Here is a 21,711-nt window from a genome sequence, read left to right as displayed (position 1 = left end):
GAACTGATTCAGAAAACTCTCAACATATTCGCCATTCTTGAACCAAATTTATGAACACTGTAAGATTGTCATTACATTTTCTTCCAGTGTCGTTACATTTTCCTCCAGTGGCGTTACATTTTCCTCCAGTGTCGTTACATTTTAACACTCGGACCAAATACGTTGCGTCTGAGACAGTCGGAAGAAAACAACCAAAAAGAAAGAAATCGACTCGGCGTGTTTTCAGTTTTAACAAAATAGATGTATTAACGGTACTTTCCAATAACGCATTGAATCTTGTTTAAAGAACTTAACCATGTAGTTAACAAAACCCTACTGTCTCGACACAGGTTTAAAAGTCTCTGGTTGCCACGGGGTACACGTTCCTCTTGTACCAGCGCGCGCCTTTTCTAGTCCTCACCAGATGGTACATTTTTTGTTCTGCTTTTATTTCCCCTCTCTTCCCCCGTTGTGACATCACTTCGCGCACTGTCTCAGTCACATTGTTACATTACTTATAATGTGGAATATACCGAACATTGTCGAAATTTTCTTTGTTTTAATGTCTATCGCATGCAACTCTGTCAGACCATTACGATATTCCCGCACTATACTTCCTTCATACAACTTTGATTTCGCAATTAGCTTACTTCTTCCTGACTATCTCTTTCATCTTTCTCTCTTCATAATGTCTATACCCTCCAACAAATCCAAATACTTATACCCTGTTTCTTCTTTATTTTTCACAACTTCTCTATTTAAGCGACACAATTCAATTTCTCCCTGTTTCATCACGAACACAGCAAACCTACTAACCCTAAATTTAATCCAAATGTCTTCAGAGCATATCTACGAGCTCCACTAGTATTTTCACTTTTTTCTTACTCCCGCCAACTACCTTCAAATCATTCATGGGCAACAGGTTGCCGATGCGCCGGCCACTATACCCAAAGCCATATTTAATCTCCTCCCTCTTTAAGGCATTATCACCATTGCAAAAAGAAGAGGAGATAATTTCCGTCAAACCAAACTTTCTTTTTCTCAGGAGTATTTGCACGAAAAGAGTTTGACATAACAATAACCGCTTGTTTCTTCATAACGAAACGGATCTGTAAAAAATGTACCGAAATTTGTACGTGCTAGAGGAGCTGTGTTTGCATAAGACGTAAATGTTTGGATCTTGGAATGTAACTATATTGTTATTCTTCTATATATGCCCTGTTTATATATTTAACATATATTGAGCTTCTAAGCAAAACGGATTTTGTATATATAAAGAGTGAAATTTGATTGAAAACACACACACACATACACATATATATATAATTGACTCTGTAATAATAAGTACAAAATCTGCATGAGTAAAAATATATTTACGCTTATTTTTAGACCTGACAAAATAAGGAGTATGAGAGTCAGGGGCTGTGGCTACATAAAGCCAAAGTGCACTTTCTACTCTTTCTATGTGACAAAGATTCAGTTACAGACGCACATCACATTTTTGATGATATGAAAATGTGTTTAATATTGTTTTCCTTGATTTACTCTTTTTGCTTGTATGTTTCGGCTTGAATTTAGATATACAGCTAATTTATAAGGAAGTGCATTGCCTGAAGAATAACGTAGCAATAAGCAGGGGTTTTTAACGATTGTATCTTCGGAAAAAAAACATCTGGTTCGGAAATGTAAATGATATGCCTTATAGGTAACTATTTTCGATTCAGCTACGTTTTGATAAACGATCGATTTTTGACGTCAATTGCCTCCCGATCTAAATTCGGACATTGTGATCGAGTTCATTTCGTCAAATATGCTAGATAAAAATTACATTATTACAATAAAAATACATACATTAATCATGTTGACGCAACGGTCCCTGTCGGATCACCGAAGTTAAGACACGTTGAATCTTGTCCATTCTAAAATAGGTGGCCATTTGTGAAGTCCAGGTGCTGTATGTTCTCTCAGTTTATTTCGGAATTGTTTCCAGTCAGTCTTGGGCCTCTCCTTATAAATGGACCCAAGCAGTGCCGATTCAGGAGAGTTGTGGTTGGAGATTACGCAACACTTGTCTCACAATTACACGTGAATCAACCCTTACCGGGGTGTACATTGCTTCTTGAGATTGAACACAGGCATTGCAGTTAATGGTAAATAATGTAAGGCTCTCGTTTTTGTTAATCTTACCAAGGAATAATAAGGATTGCATATATTATCTCTAATAATGTCCATTTATATTTAATTATGGCTTGTTCGCCCCTATTTCTATATATTTTATTATAATATAAATTATTCTATCATTTATTTAATTAATATATTTTTAGTAATTATCTGATTTAATTCATTTTGTCTAATTTGTTCCTAATTTACACGGCTATCTCAGATGTGTCTAAGGAAGGTAATTGATGCATCGTTTTAATTATTTAATCTTTTCATTCATTTTATATTAATTGAAGGAAGGTAACCCATAACTCATTATTTATTATACACGTTTAATTTGAATTATAAATATTCCATATGTTATTATTTTATTTTTTATATTTGGTTATATATATATATATATATATATATATATATATATATATATATATATATAAATATAAATATATATTACATTAATATACATTATTTATTTTTTTACAGAGTCACCGTTTATGACGGCTTAAATGCCACTTGGTAATCTGAGGAGGTCAATGCGACAACGGCGTAATTATAAAAGTGTAAATTTGGTAGAATTTAATTTTATAAAACAACGACCTAATAAGAGCGTGTTTGCAGTGAATCATGTTCTAGTCAGCTGAAAAGATTATCAAGGCCTGAATGCCACTCGAGGATAAGGATTAATGACAGCAGGTTAGTGAAAACACACCGTATTGAAAGAATTTGATTATTTAAGCAAAAGTAATTTGTATAGTAACTATAAATCCACTCAAGCCTCGATAAAGAAGAAGAAGAACAACAACAACAACGGCACCACCACCACCACCACCACCAACAACAACAACAACAACCACTCCTGAGGGTGATCGGAAGTACCGATAGAAAACGCGAGAGAATATGGCTGAACAACAACCACTGTGCGCTATACTATATAACCTACCAACCGAAACAAGAAAGATCGCTGGGCGAATAGAAAAGATTACCAGCGAAAATTGGAAAAAAGACGAACTCAGTATTGTTTTATCAGACATGCATAAATAATGACTTGCTGCTAAAGTATACAAATAATATAAATACATATGTGAATATCGATTTACTGTTTAATACAATAAAGATGATAAAATATGTTTTCTAACCTTTCTTGTGCTTGGCTTTTTTGCATGTATAACCAAATAATTAGATAAATAAAGAACATTCATTTGAAAAGAATAGAGCATTTCTGAATGTTTTAGATAAGGATGGTTATTCGTATTAATTGGATGTTTCGGATTACTGTTCTCATCTGGTGTGATTTTAACAACGTTTCGGTCGATGTAACTTCCACCCACATAAAGCCATGGCGCAGTAGTTAGACTACTTCGAAAAATCAATTGTAAAAATAAAATTCTACTGAAGGTTGAAGGTTCAATTCTCAGTGCCGGTGACCGAAAAATACAATTGCGAATAACGTCTGGACTTCTATCCAGTAATGGCTGACGGAGCAAGAGCATTCTACCTCCATGGAATAAATAAAAGGTTCCGTTCGATATCTCATACAAATTACTGATTTGAAAGAAACATTCCCGAGTTCGAAAGAAGAAGGTCGCAGGTTACATCGATCGAAACGTAATAAGAAGAGTATGGCAATAAGCACGGGATTCTCTAAACAAATTACCAAAACATCTGATAAGAATGCAAATGACACGTTCAACGGGCTCGGAAGTTATTGTCGATTCACCTACGTTTTGAAAAACGATCGATTTTTAACTTTGTTCCCCGACATAAAGTAGGTCATTGTTGTGGAGGTAATTTCCACAAGTATTCTCGAAAATAATTACATTGTTTCAATGTAAATACATATACCAATTATTGTTTTTTATAAGCGAATCACGGTTTTTCAAGGCCAGGGTTCCACTTCAAGATATTAATGATTGTCAAGTGGTTGGTGAGTAGAGATTGAAATTGCGTAAAGTACAATTATTTAAGATGACGGTTCAACAAAAACCTGTTTGCACTAGATTGAAAACAATATAGATTTCCACTGTCCGACAGTTCTATGAAGAACTTTTTACATGGAGTCTGCATTCAGTTTAAAGCATAGATCAAGAGTAGTGAAAATTGTTGACAGTGGTAATAGCTAGACGAGTGTTGTGAATGCTTTGCTGGGGGGAGGCATAGATTAAAACTCAGTCGAGCATTCGGCATTATTGTTCCATACTTGGTTTAATTAACAGAAAAATGTGTTATTTTCTTCAGTGATTTTTAATAGAATGTGTATTCTGGTATATGTTATGAGGTTTTTATTGTTGTAGTCTTGCAGGCCGGAACTAATCAAACGAAACAATGGGATAATTATAGCACACCGAAAAAGAGCCGGTTTTGGGAAGTTCTTCAGCTCCTCACATGTAAAAGGCTTTCTAATTGTATTCCCTCGTCATGCGGGAAGATAGGTAAAAACTAGCAGTGCTACGGTCGTCTCGAAATATCAGCGCATTTCAGCGGGCCAGGTTGTTTCTAAAATCGAAGTTGATTAATGCTGTCGAAAGGTGAAATCAAGTTAGCTGACATGCAGCGACTGTTAATGTATTAAATATATTATTTTCTTTCACCCGTACACGTGCCTCTTTTTCTCTCCTCCTTTTCTCCGTCTCTCTTTCTATATTTTAATTTCGTTTCGACACCAGGAAAGATTTGTTATACAGTTCGTATGGGAAGATATTGAAAAGTGGATCGACGGTCGCTCCTGAGCAGTTGAATCCTCTCATTTGTCTAGGACGGACCAGTTTGCAAATGCGATCCGTCGTGGACAGTCGCATGCCAGATTACCTCTTGATTCTTAAAATTCTTCTTCAAATCGAAATAATTTAATTTATACAATTTATAAAAAGAAAGTATAGCTTGCTTGAAGTATTGCTGGTAAAAATATGCAAGTATATAAAAAGGTTGTAAGCTATGTAGAATACCAGGGGGTTGAAGTGACATCACTTATAAACGAATACAGGCAAAAAAAAAACCCCAAAAAACAAAAAAAAAAAAAAACAAAAAAAAAACAACAAAAAAAAACGAAGGTCACATTTAGATTATGAATTTCGTATATCTACTTTTTTTTCACAATCATTTGTATATATAAATCCAGGAATATTGACTTACTGTATAAATATAAAAGAAACTGGCCTGGGTGCCCGGCGTTGCCCGGGTGTTTGGAGGTGTGTATTGAGCAAACAAAAGAGGGAGAGTAGTAGGCAGGCAGGATCGAACCCGTGCCGCAAAGGAGAAAAAGATCGTGAAAAAACGTGACGTCTTTGCTGTTGCGCCCATCGCCAAATCGGAAGTGACGTATGTTTAAATTAAGGCTAGTCAATCGAAAAGAGGGGACGACTTTCGAAAATATCGGCGAAAAAAGCTAGCCCTTCCTATAGAAAAGTACCCAGTTGAGGGTAAAAGAAATTAATGTTCTTAGCAAAATTTTCGATATTTGTCGTCCGAAGGGTCGAACTTACAAAAGGATACCAATCTCGTGAAAATCCGTCGTCTCTGTCGAAAGTTCTATGCATACATACATACATACATACATACATACATTCATATATACATACATACATACATACATACATTTAAGCAGACAGGTGAAATTTATATTATAGATGGTAAAAAATTGCTATTGTTTTTCTGGATTTACTCTTTTTGTTTATACGACCAACAAATTAGATGAAAAAAAGCATCGCTTAACATGGGATTCTCCAAAGATTGTATCACAGTAAAACCATCCGGCTAAGTATGCAAATGAAATGTCATACAGGCTTAATAACCATTTTCGATTGACCTACGTTCTGATAAAACATCCATTTTTGAAGTCAATTATCTCTCGATGTAAAATAGGACATTGTGATCGAGCTCATTTCGTTAAGCATGCGCAAGAAAACATACTGTACACAGTGGAACTATAAAATTGTTGTCCTAGTAAAAAAAGCAAGAGCTGCTAGAAAGACCTTATCCTGGCTTGACAGAGTTCAAAATGGAGTTCGTAGCCTAATAGGGGGATGCTATTTTCTCTTCGCTGCAACCTCTTTCTCACAAAATGGACGTTGCGAGCTTGTTTCTGCTTTATCGTTATTTTCATGGCAAGTGCTCGTCTGAGCTCCAATCTATGCCCCCCCGTCGCTAAACATTCACGAGAAAAACTCGTGTAGCTGAAAAGACTATCAATAGTTTCTCTCACTCTTTATCTGTGCCTAAACTTAAACGTAGATTCCATGAACAAAGCTTCTTTTTAGAACTGCACACCCGTGGAACTCTCTTCCGTTTTCCTGCTTTCCAGCTGATTACAATATGGTCGTCTTCAAGTCCAATGTAAACAAGTTCTTGATGAGCCATTACTCTTAAGTAATCCAATTTACCAAATTAACACTACTAACGATTACTGCATTGTCCCATTGACTACTGTACACTCTTTAACACTTATCGTCGAGTGGCCTATGGACCTTGATAAGTGGTGACTTATTTGTGAAAAAAGGGCGACATAATTCCATATCCGTTTGATAGAAAACCGTTTTTATTTTTGTTGCGGTTTATTGTGTACAAATCCGAGGAACAAGAGTATTTTATAATGTCTTAAATCGACATAATGTTCAACGAGCGAGATCGGAGATGTGCCGCTGTACAACTCATGCTCTCTACCGATCTGAGTTATAAAAACAGGACACATGCCAGCCCCATGAAAATGTAAATCCGGACGGTTCAACCCTCGAGAGCACAATTCAACGCATCGGACGACCCTTTCCAAACAGGATTGTGGTCTTTGGTGTTGTTTCAAGTGAGGGCCTGAAACTTTGCTTTCATTACCCCGAGAACGTCCCTGTTATTCGTGGAAATCCAACGATGCATTTTAAGGGAGCTGGCAATGATCCTGTTGACATAACTTGGATCAGTAGAGAGTATGAGTTGTAAAGCGGCGCATCTCCGATCCCGCTTGTTAAGCGTTGTGTCATTTTCAGATATGATAGAAGGCTCCTCTCGCTCTTGAGAGTTGTACACAACTGGCCAACTAGTAGATGGTCTGTAACAAAATTAGAAAACCTGTTTTTATTAACTGGAGATGAAATCGTGTTAATTTTTATTGTTCCACCCTGTTCATACAAACGTACTTTAACATTAATACTTCCGGAATAACTGACAGTCTAAAATCGATATGTAGGTTTTCGCTGTTGATACAATTTTAAACGGAATAAGTTTGATCACAGCCGTGTAAACATGACTTCGATAAGGTTAATTTGAAATTAACAGAAAAAACAAATGATGTTATAATATATTTTATTAAATGATTAAATCAATGTTTTATATACTTTCACAGCAAACCATCTGTTTATAAGAAGGCTGTTGTATTTTGATTGTATTTTTTAATTGTATTTTTAAATTGTTCATAATATTAAACGTCCTCTGCCAAAAACGAGTTTACTAATTTACTAAAATATTGGTAATTTAATTTGGTTTTTGTTATATCTTTACTTAAAATAAGAATACAGCAAGAAACACGGGGTTATGGGTGAAAGTCAAAGGAGTTTATTTACAAGGGAATATATGTGACATAGGAGTTACTCGACATCTTATCTTATTCTCTTGCTGTCTTTTTTTCCTTCGCTGTGTCACGTGAGAGGGTCAATATATATGTATAGTTCATTTCATCTATGAAGGGATGTTAGGTTATTCCATTACATCAGTTTTCGAAAATTTTTAAATTAACCTTACGAAGTAATAACCTCTTCTATTGTGTTATTCTGCTAATTTCTCAATTAAATATATATCATCTTTCTCGGTAATGTTTTATAGAATAAATAAGTTGGTATATGATATTGTTTCCTATTCTTGCAGATCGGTTATAATAAAAGAAACGCACAATGATATAATTAATGAAAAGTATATTAAAAACGATCTTTCAGAAGTCCACGTCATTATTTTATATACTTTCGCTGTTATTACATAAAATCGACGTTATTACATAAAATCAACGTTATTACATAAAATCAACGTTAATACATACAATCGACGTTATTACATAAAATAAACGTTATTACATAAAATAAACGTTATTATATAAAATCGACGTTAGTACATAAAATCAACGTTATTACATAAAATTAACGTTATAACATAAAATCGACGTTATTACATGAAATTGACGTTATTACATAAAATCGACGTTATTACATAAAATAAACGTTATTACATAAAATCGACGTTATTACATAAAATAAACTTAATTATAAAAAATCGACGTTATTACATAACATCGACGTTATTACATAAATTCAATGTTATTACATAAACTCAACGTTATTATATAAAATCAACGGTTTTATACAAAATCAAAGTTATTACATAAAATCGACGTTATTACATAAAATCAACGTTATTACAGAAAATCGACCTTTTTACATAAAATCAACGTTATTACATAAAATCAACGTTATTACATAAAATTAACAGTTTTATATAAAATCAACGTTATTACATAAAATCGACGTTATTACATAAAATCGACGTTATTACATAAAATCGACGTTATTACATAAAATCAACGGTTTTATATAAAATCAACGTTATTACATAAAATCGACGTTATTACATAAAATCAACGGTTTTATATAAAATCAACGTTATTACATAAAATCAACGTTATTACATCAAATCAACGTTATTATATAAAATCAGCGTTATTACATAAAATTAACGTTATTACATAAAATCAACGTTATTACATAAAATCAACGTTATTACATAAAATCAACGTTATTACATGAAATTGACGTTATTACATAAAGTCAACGTTTTTACATAAAATCAACGGTTTTATATAACATCGACGTTATTACATAAAATCAACGTTATTACATCAAATCAACGTTATTATATAAAATCAGCGTTATTACATAAAATTAACGTTATTATATAAAATCGACGTTATTACATAAAATCAACGTTATTACATAAAATCGATGTAATTACATAAAATCAACCTTAATACATAAAATCAACTTATTACATAAAATCAACCTTAGCATAGAAAATGAACGTTATTACATAAAATCGATGTAATTACATAAAATCAACCTTAATACATAAAATCAACTTATTACATAAAATCAACCTTAGCATAGAAAATCAACGTTATTACATAAAATCGACGTTATTATATAAAATCGACGTTATTACATAAAATCGACGTTATTACATAAAATCAACGTTATTACAAAAATCAACGTAATTGCATGAAATAAGCGTTATTACATAAAATCAACGTTATTACATAAAATCGACGTTGTTACATAAAATCAACGTTATTACATAAAATCAACGTTATTACATAAACTTAACGTTATTACATAAAATTAACGTCATTATATAAAATCAACGTTATTATATAAAATCAACGTTATTACATAAACTTAACGTTATTACATAAAATCGACGTTATTACATAAAATCAACGGTTTTATATAAAATCAACGTTATTACATAAAATCGACGTTATTACATAAAATCAACGGTTTTATATAACATCAACGTTATTACATAAAATCGACGTTATTACATAAAATCAACGTTATTACATAAAATCGACGTTATTACATGAAATTGACGTTATTACATAAAATCAACGTTATTACATAAAATCAAACTTATTACATAAAATCGACGTTATTACATAAAATCAACGTTATTACATCAAATCAACGTTATTATATAAAATCAACGTTATTACATAAAATCAACGTTATTACATAAAATCAACGTTATTACATAAAATTAACGTCATTATATAAAATCAACTTTATTATATAAAATCGACGTTATTTTATAAAAATATTCTTTCCGATACTCTCGACTTATATTGTTTTAGTTGTTGATAAAAGACGTAAAAGGCCCAGTGAAATTTATTTTCAAATAAATTTCGTTTTCTGTTGGCTAATCCTCACTGATCACAGTTTTTTACGAATATTTGGATTTAAATTTTAACACAAATCTGAAAAAAATGACATTTTATTCTTAATTTCTGATATTATACTAAACGTCCATGAAAACACACGAGCAACGTTGGTGACTATTTGTAATATTTTAAATATAAAAAAGAAACATGTCCTGAATATGGGCAAAAACGATTGTCTGAATATGTAGAAGGTTTCTCTGAATAACTAAGGTTTCTATCATGCTATATATATATATATATATATATATATATATATTAAATATAATTTATAATTTTAACTATATATCTGGAAGAATATATATATATATATACATATTATATATATACATATGTATAATTCTTATATATATATGTATATATATAATTTATATATATACATATTTTATATAAACGTATGTATAATTCTTATATATATATGTACATATATAATTTATATATATACATATTTTATATATACGTATGTATAATTCTAATATATATATATATATATATAATTTATATATATATACATATTATACATATCCGTATGTATAATTCTTATATATATATGCATATATATAATTTATATATATAAATATTATATATATACGTATGTATAATTCTTATATATATATGTATGTATATAATTTATATATATACATATTATATACATACGTATGTATAATTATTATATATATATATATGTATATATATAATTTATATATATATATTATATATACGTATGTATAATTCTTATATATATGTATATATATAATTTATATATATACATATATATACGTATGTATAATTCTTATATATATATGTATATATAATTTATATATATATACATATTATATATACGTATGTATAATTCTTATATATATATGTATATATAATTTATATCTATATATACATCTTATATATATACGTATGTATAATTCTTATATATATATGTATATATATAATTTATATATATACATATTATATATATATACGTATGTATAATTCTTATATATATTTATATATATAATTTATATATATATACATATTATATATATATACGTATATATAATTCTAATATATATATGTATATATATAATTTATATATATAAATATTATATATATACGTATGTATAATTCTTTTATATATATGTATATATAATTTATATATATACATATTATATATACGTATGTATAAGTCTTATATATATGTATATATATAATTTATATATACATATTATATACAGTGATGATCATATTTATTGGCACGGTAAAATAAAAGTTAAATTTTGTCTAATAAATTCTAAAAAAGGGATTAAATTAAAGAAAATAACAAAGTATATTATGTATTTTTAACTGCCCTTTCCGATGCAGCAATCGGATTTTAGAAAAAATAAATAACAAAGGAACAACAAACATAATTGCAAAAAACCCTTGTTCAAAATTATTTGCACGGCTTTGTTTTTCTTTTAGTATCAGTATAATTTCAATCAATTTCCGGTTTACGTGCTTTCTGAACTTTTTTGTAGCCATATTATGCTTGTTTAACGCTAATTCAGTGAATAATTTTTTTCAGATAATTTTTAGATAGCGATTTATTTAAACTATTATAAGTGACTAAATTATAATTTTCAATCGCCATGGTTAAAACTAAGGAACACAGCGAAGACGTCAGGAAGCTTGTTGTAGCATGTCATACCAATGGGGAGGGCTATGATAAGATTTCAAAGAAGCTAAACCTTCCCAAATCCACTGTTAGAGCCATAATAAACAATTTCAAATCGCAAGGTTACGTTATGAGTTTAGAGGGTAGAGGGAGAAAAAGGATTCTTTCCCCAAGAGATGAACGGAAAATTGTTCGACAAGTAAAACAAAACCCAAGGATCTCTGTTGGGGGAGATTGTTGATGAACAGAGCACCTCTGGAGTGAATGTATCTCGACATACAGTTGGTAGAGTTTTGAAGAGAGCTGGTTTAAAAGCATGTCGTCCGAGAAAGACTCCTTTATTGAAGCCTATGCACCTGAAAGCAAGGCTAGCCTTTGCAAAACGTCATATTGATAAAGATGTTGCATTCTGGAAACGTTTTCTATGGACTGACGAAACGAAAATAGAGTTATTTGGCCATAATAAAGTGTCTTATATTTACAGAAAATCTGGCGAAGCTTTCCTGCCTAAGAACACCATACCCACAGTGAAGCACGGTGGAGGCAGTTTGATGTTTTGGGGATCCTTTGCTGCCTCTGGACCAGGGCGACTTGTTAAGGTCACAGGTAGCATAAAAAAGGAAGATTATGTTAAAATATTGGATGAAAACCTGAAAGACTGCTAAAGAGCTCTCACTTGGTCGTCGTTGTTGGTTCATGCAAGATAATGACCCAAAGCATTCGGCTAAACTGACTAAGAAATGGCTTGAGGACAATCATATTAATGTTTGGGAGTGGCCATCACAAAGCCCAGACCTTAATCCAATTGAAAATTTATGGAGAACATTAAAGTTGAGGGTAATGCAAAAGAAGCCTAAGAATCTTATTCAATTGGAGGATTATTGTCAGGAAGAGTGGGCTAAAATTACTACTGAAGAGTGCAACAACTTGGTTGTAAACTATGAAAAGCGACCGAGGAAGGTAATCAAGGCCAAAGGCTATACAATTGATTATTAAATAAATCGTGCCAATAATTTTGAACAAGGGTTTTTTGTAATTATGTTTGTTGTTCCTTTGTTATTTATTTTTTCTAAAATCCGATTGCTGCATCGGAAAGGCCAGTTAAAAATACATAATATACTTTGTTATTTTCTTTAATTTAATCCCTTTTTTAGAATTTATTAGACAAAATTTAACTTTTATTTTACCGTGCCAATAAATATGATCATCACTGTATATACGTATGTATAATTCTTATATATATGTATATATAATTTATATATATATGCATATTATATATACGTATGTATAATTCTTATGTATATATGTATATATATAAGTTATATATGTATACATATTATATATATACGTATGTATAATTCTTATATTTATATGTATATATATAATTTATATATACATATTATATATACGTATGTATAATTCTTATATATATATGTATATATATAATTTATATATATATATACATATTATATATATACGTATGTATAATTCTTATATATATATGTATATATATATAATTTATAAAAATATACATATTATATATATACGTATGTATAATTCTTATATATATGTATATATAATTTATATATATACATATTATATATATACGTATGTATAATTCTTATATATATGTATATAAATAATTTATATATATACATATTATATATATACGTATGTATAATTCTTATATATATGTATTTATATATAATTTATATATATACATATTATATATATATACGTATGTATAATTCTTATATATATATGTATATATATACTTTATATATATACATTATATATATATACACGTATGTATAATTCTTATATATATATGTATATATATAATTTATATATATATACATATTATATATACGTATGTATAATTCTTATATATATATGTATATATATAATTTATATATATACATATTATATATATATACGTATGTATAATTCTTAGATGTATGTATATATATAATTTATCTCTCTATATATATACATATAATATATATACGTATGTATAATTATATATATATATATATATGTATATATATAATTTATATATATACATATTATATATATACGTATGTATAATCATTTTATATATATGTATATATATAATTTATATATATACATATATATATACGTATGTATAATTCTTATATATATATGTATATATATAATTTATATATATATATACATATTATATATATACGTATGTATATTTCTTATATATATATATGTATATATGTAATTTATATATATGTACATATATATACGTATGTATAATTCTTATATGTATATATATTATTTATATATACATATTATATATATACGTATGTATAAATCTTATATATATATATGTATATATATAATTTATATATCTATTCATATTTTTTATTTTTATTTCCAGTTGAATATTTCAATTTATTAGGTTTCCTTTTTTTTTAAATAAGATTTGAAGGAATCTTTTAGAGTTTAAATACCTGTTTGTGAAATGTAACTTTTCCATTATTTTAGTCGTCATTCCTCTTACGTTATATGTCCTTATTCTTCTAGTGACCATTTTTGTCTTAACTTTATGATATGCTGTTTAAAGTTAATTTGAATATGCTCGCACATATCAATTGTTCGGACTTATTACTAATATGCGTGATCCTTTTTGTAGTTTGTTTGGTTGTTTGTTTGTTTGTTTTACGGCATATCAACCCTTTTCGGGTTATTTAATGCCGAAGCCAAAGATTTTGAAGGACATTTTTGTAGTAGAATATAGTTGTTGTCTTCAAGTCGGTTTTTATTTAACCCATAGTTGGGACCCTAACAGGTACTACCACTCCTGGTCAGAGTGGACCTGGGAGCAATGGTAATTAAAGGATGGCTCCACAATCCCCAATGCCCACAAGCTGGGGCCTTACCACTGGATATAGGACCGATTCTTGTGGAGATTGATACACACGGTTATTGAGCTTCAGAACCTCCACGGATCAATTCCAGACATATGGAATATACCCGAGGACTATTTTACGTATTTTACCTTTCAATTCATCCCCAATTGACATTTAATGACCTCTGACGACATTGTTGACAGCGGTTGTAATTTGTTAGGAATGTTTTGCAAAGGGAACCATAGATTGAAGCCGAGTCGAGCACTCAGTATCACTTTTCAATACGTCATTGATTTATCGAAAAAATGTGTCATTTGCCTTTGTGATTTTTTTATAGTGTATAATATGTTTGCTTATTGTTATATCGTACAGGCCGGTGACAATCAAGAAAAACACTAATATAAAAGATAATATATAAAGATAGTAGGCTGCCAAATTGCAGAAGGGGTATGCTACTTAATATTAACTAGTTCATTGTGTTCCTGTTGTATTTGTGTTGCATTAATGTTCTAAAATTACATTTAAATAACAATTTTCCATTGTGCGGGTTTTTTTTGCCTTCTCGGTTTGAAGTAATCTTTTAAAATTTACGTAAACACTATGGTACGTCAATTAAAAATCAAATATGACCAACTAAAATTATAGAAGTCTAAAAGGCGAATCAAATGAGGTATACGTTGTATAAACAGTTATATTCAATGTAGCTTAAATTGAACATTTAATGGCCTCTGGGTTTCAATTGAGGATTACCTTAACTAAAATTTCTTCTATTTGTGTTTATTTTCGAATAAATTCCTACTGGACTACTGTCGTTTTAACTGTATTTCTATTGAAGTTTCCTTACCGAGAATTCATTGATTTGGTGCTTTATTTCGAATTAACCTCTATTGGACTTGTCTTCACACTTGAATTCTTTTTCCAGGACTTTGGTTGAATTATCTTTTTTGTTTTAAATATTTTTCAGCTTTCCACTTACATTTCCTTTTTTTGTTTCGTTCTCTCCATCCATTTTATGATAACAATAGAAAAATGCGAGCATTAAAAGTAATATGGTTAAGCTTAAACATGGAAAAGTAAAGGACTAGCTGTTAAAACTGGAAATAAAAAGATGATACATTCTAGTAAAAATATAACAAATTTATAACTTAAAATATTGCAGTATTAAGAATTGATTATATAATGTAATAAATCGAATTTAAAAAAAATCTTAATGCTACAATATTTTAAGTTATAAATTTATTATATTTTTTTACTAGCATATCTTGTCCTTTTCTTTTCCAGTTTTAACAGCTAGTCCTTTATTTTTCCATGTTTAAGCTTAACCATAATTCTTTTAATGCTCGCATTTTTCCATTGTAATCCATGTTTTTTCAGGCTTCCAGTAAATTCACTTGCTCGTTGTTTAATTTCAGTATTATTTTTTTTTTGCCCCCATAAACATAACATACACATATGTAGTAATAACAATCTACAGCACTCGACAGCCTTCAATAAAATCCCCCAATTATCTCCCTTTCATTCTTTCATTCTCTCTGTTTCACTTGTTATTTCTCTTTTTACGAAACATGTGAATTAGTAGCAACAGTAGTCGCTGAAGCGACGTGGTTGCTATGAAAACCAGTCATAAAAAACGTCACTCACCTCTTTGGGTTTTTTTTAGCGATTTTTCTTATCTATTCCTGCTGTCTTGTTCTCCCCTACCAACACTCCTCGTTTTTTTTAATCTCTACCACCTTCAATCATCCCTATTAATTAACCCCATATGTTTTTTTTACTTATTCATTTCCAATTTAAATGTTCCCAAACCGGTTTTATCTTTGCATACACATATAGTTTTTTAATACCGTTTTTTTTTAATTCTGAGATGCTGAGAAGCATTTAGCTCTGAAATGTCATGGCCAAGAGAGGTCTTTTTCCAATTTATCTGATTTTTCTACTTATTGATCTAATGATTTAATAAAGTTCCATGTAACGTTTCTGCCTCTTCCTGTTTTATTTCAGTCATGAATTAATCTTCTTTACCGGGTAGTGATTCTAGTATCTTGATAGTTTTGCTGTATAAAAGAAAATATTATTATTTCGCTAATTTATTTTTAGTTCATTTACTGTATATAATTTATATACATAGGTTTTCATATTTTTAAAAATTATTTATCCATAACATAATACAATGAAAGTCGTGTTTTATTCTAGTTGTAGGATTAATTATGCAGAGACAATCAGAAAACCATTCAGCTCTATAATTTAATATCATGGAAAGAAAATAATCCCGGGTTCTGCGCAAGAATAAATAAGAACATTTGTGCCTTCCGACTCAAATCTCTGAAGTTCATATTCCTACTTTTATTCTTACATGTATTAGTATAATTATAAATTTTCTAAGCTATGAATAAAAAACCCCAACATATTTTTTAATTCTGGATGTTCGACACGAACCCCGAGACACAATATTATAAAGCTTTCTAATAAAAAGTTACTACCCTAATCGGATTCGTAGCAATTTGTTTTTCTCTGACAAAATTGTGTCTGATCTTGATAAATTGCTTTTCTATCAATTGAATCTTAGATAGAAAGCTAAAGGCAGGACTAATTCAACATAGTTTTTAATTTCCCCAGTCGAACATCCCTATATAAATACATGAGTCAGAACTTATAATTATCTAATATGTTTATTAGTTTTATGTTTTCAAGCAACATTGTATATACTCTTAGTGTGATCAGACGTTTTGGGTTTATAAAATAAAATTTATATTTTAATTGTGTTCTCAGTTTTATATTTATTCGTTATTTATTTTTGTAAGAACAAATTAATTAAATATTTCTCATGTAATCAAGATATATATATATATATATATATATATATATATATATACCAACGAGACGCCAAAAACTTAAACATTAAGACTCGAATTTTAAAGCAACTCCCCCTCCTCCTACCCCCACATATTCCCCTTCCCCCTCCATGTATCCCAGACCCTCCCCCACAAGTTCCTTAAACTCCAAAACTAAAACATTACCGACATACCAAGCACCCCCTCCCACGTTTCCCCCTTGTTCCCTTCCTCTTTTTTTCCGCTCTTCTCGCACCCCTCCATTGACATCATTCACTCTTTCATCCCATCATAACGAACATTTCTGTAAAAGTCTGAGGAAGCTACAGACGACCAAAAAAAATGGCCGGGTAGCTGAAACAATAATGTAACTTAACAGAAAGATACGGTGATAAAAATCGCATATTTGCCCTACAACAGTATTGAGCACTTTCTTCAGTTTTTATTAATTACCATTTCTACGATATATATATATATATATATATATATATATATATATATATATATATATATATATTAGTGATGGGACGATTCCAATATTTTTCTCGACTACGATACAATTTCTGATTCCGATTATTTATAGATCTCTAAATATTTTACTATAGAGATGTTATTTGTCCCGATGTCTGTAAAAAAATAAAAAGCATGTTAAATATGCAGATATTTTCCTAAACGTAAATTCACACTTGCGGAGGATGATTTTTCGATTTTAAATTAACTTGTATTTTAAAACCAAAGAAATATTATTTTATCATTAATACCAGCAATGGATGAATTTTTACAAATAAAATCAAATAAAAACAGACAATTAAAAGAATCGTTTTGGCATCGGAAAAGAGGCACCAATTATTTTGATTCCGATACCGATTCCGGTACCCCAAATCCGGGTGTGGATTAGGGTCTGTGCCGAGATAAAGAAATAAAGAGGACATGATGGAGATTAAAAAAACAGACATTAAAGATGGGGGAAAAAAGGTATATGTATGTGTGTGTGATAATCGTCCGAAATTTTAAACATACTTGTGCGTATAGAGTCAATTAACAATTCAAATCAAGTTATTAAGTTAGATCCATGTCCAAGGAACCTATATCTAAAATTTCAAATGTTTAGACCCGAAATTATCGGAGTTTGGTAGAGTTCTCAAAGGTCAAATCGTTGAACTTTGACACCTTAACAATCAAATTTGTTGCCGAAAACCGATCAGGTAGATTTTCTAAAATCTCAGTACCCTGTATATCAAATTTCGAGTCTGTAGACTAAAAATTGACAGAATTATTGCGTAGGGAAATGTACACATACACACACATACACACACAGACACGTTCACACACACACATATATATATATATATATATATATATATATATATATATATATATATATACTAATAATATATATATATATATACTAATACATATATATATATAAGTGAACGTGACTGTGCGTCTGTCTGTTTGTCTGTCTGTCTCTCTGTGTGTCTGTGTAAATTTCCTTCGACATAACGCTGTTAATTTTCAGTCTACAGACTCAAATTTTGATATACAGGGTGCTGTGATCGGTTTTTGGTCAGAAATTTCGCTGTTAAGGGGGTCAAAGTTCAACGAATTGACCTTTGAGAACTCTACCAAACTCCTCCGATAATTTTTAGTCCAAACTCGTGAAATTTTAGATATAGGTTCCTTGGACATGGATCTAATTTGGGCCCAAAACAATAAATTTTTGGGCCCAAAACAATAAATTTTAAGAGGTCATAAAAGGGGTCAAAGTTAAAAATAATTGATGTTTTTTTTTGTTGTTTTTTTTTTTGATCAGCATACACCTCCAAACACCCGGGCATCGCCGGGCTGAAATGCTAGTATATCTATAAAAGTGAACGTGTCTGTGTATCTGTTTGTGTATCTGTCTGTCTGTTTGTGTACATTTCTCTACGCAATAACTTTGTCAAATTTAAGTTTACATATTACGCAATTTGATATACAGGGTACTGAAATTTGGAAAAATCGATATGATCGGTTGTCGGTCAGAAATTTGCCTGTTAAGAGGTCAAAGGTCAACAATTTGACTTTTGAGAACTCTACCAAACTTCTCCGATAATTTTGGGTTTACACACTTAAAATTTTAGATATATGTTCCTTGGACATGGATCTAACTTAATAATTTGATTTGAACCCAAAACAATAAATGTTAAGGGGTCATAATAGGGGTCAAAGTTAAAAAAATGATCCTTTTTTTTTACTCAGCATACACCTCCAAACACCCGAGCAACGCCGGGCACACATGCTAGTATATATATATATATATATATATATATATATATATATATATATATATATATATATAATCTAATAGTATGAATTCACTTCGTCGTTATCTTTCATTTCCTTTAGAGCTAATTTTATTACGAATTTTGCATTTTCTGAATTTATTCTCAATATATTTATCCGCCTTTATCGATATCCTTTAGAATTTGTTTCAATAAAAATGCCGATTTCGCCTAATTTATTAGCAGACGTGTTTCTCTTAACGCTTATCTTTTTATGTATTATCTACGCTTTAGTTATTTGCGATTTATGTTTCGAAAATTTTATTTTCTTTATCTTCAACTAAAAATATCTGATGTTTTCTGTGTGAATGTCTCGTTTTCTATCTTAAAGAAGCCACACATTAATGTTAAAAATCAACTAAACGATTCCATCTCATCTAAACTTCACTACACGCTAACACATGGTAACTATAGCGACAATACGTTAAGATAAGTTGTTTGTAAAAATTCTGTAACAGATTTACGCCTTACAGCTACAAATATACGAAGCCAAATAATCTGTGATAACTCCATATATTGAGTATTGTTATCACATTTGAGCTGGTACAGCAGCTACTGTGATAACTCCAAAGTAAATTTTGTCATTTATTGCTGAATTTTTTACAATACTTATTTTCCATATGGAAATTAAATCAACTTTTTTTTTATTTTACCGTTATTGGATATTTTACCCTTCACCAGACTATCCATTCACGTGAAATCACATTTTTCTTTCACCCTATTCCCTCTGCTTCACTATTTGTTACCAAGTAAGATCTATGAAAATCCGATCCTGCATTTTCCTAAATCCTACCCTCTGATGAGAAGGAAAGTATTTTTTCAAAACTCCGCAGATTAAGGACTATCCACTTAGTTTGTGCTTCCTTTTTAAAATTAAATATGTTTTTAACTCGTTTCCAAAGTGTTTTTAACATGTTTTATTAACTACTTGTTCTTATTATAAGCTCTATTTCTTATTTGGTTTTATCGTGATTTTATATCTGCTTGATACTACTATATAAATATTAACTCTTCAATATTTATAATATACTCAAGTTTTGCCATCTTGGATTATTTTGATAAACTTAACTGTAATACTTATTTTATATATATATATATATATATATATTTTCATGGTTTTTTCTTCTTCTTTACTCATTTTCCCAAAATTAGCCCAGCTTTGACAGTCGATTTAAATTCTTTTTCTACACACATCTTTTCCTTGCAACCATTTGTGAATTATTCCACGGATTTCTGCCTTTTGGATAAATTTGGACCATCTTCCAATTACGCGATTCCCTTGGATTTTACTTGTGGAAATAGAAACTTAAACAACTTTTTTGGATTTTACTGTTATTGGATATTTTACCCTTCACCAGACTATCCATTCACGTGAAATCACCTTTTTCTTCACCATATTCCCTCTCCTCCACTATTTGTTACCAAGTAAGATCTATGACTTACTTGTAGTTTCATTAAATACTTTTGCAAGCAAAATCCGATCCCGCATTTTGCTAAATCCTACACTCGGATGAGAAGGAAATTATTATTCTAAACTCCGCGGATTATCCACTTATTTTGTGCTTCCTTTTTAAAATTAAATATGTTTTCTAACTCTTTTTCAAAGTGTTTTTTTAACATGGTTTATTAACTACCTGTTCTTATATATGTATATATATATATATATATATATATATATATATATATATATATATATATATATGTTCAAGCACGTCTGATTGAACACGACGAAGTTATTTATTTTTCCAATGTTTTTCCCTTCCTTCCACCCACCTGCTTCCCTGTCTGTACTGATATGCAGAAGTTTAAATGTAACGTAAACCAATATTTTGTTAACCTTTTCTAGGTATGGTCTCAAATAGTATCCTCTTACATCGATATATCTTGTATGAGGTAAACTGCTTTATCATTATTTTCAAGGCAAGTGCTC

This window comes from Euprymna scolopes, chromosome 33 (genome assembly GCF_053919585.1).
Source record: "Euprymna scolopes isolate OS-2025 chromosome 33, ASM5391958v1, whole genome shotgun sequence".
Lineage (NCBI taxonomy): Eukaryota > Metazoa > Mollusca > Cephalopoda > Sepiida > Sepiolidae > Euprymna > Euprymna scolopes.
Note: the sequence above shows the minus strand (reverse complement) of the source record.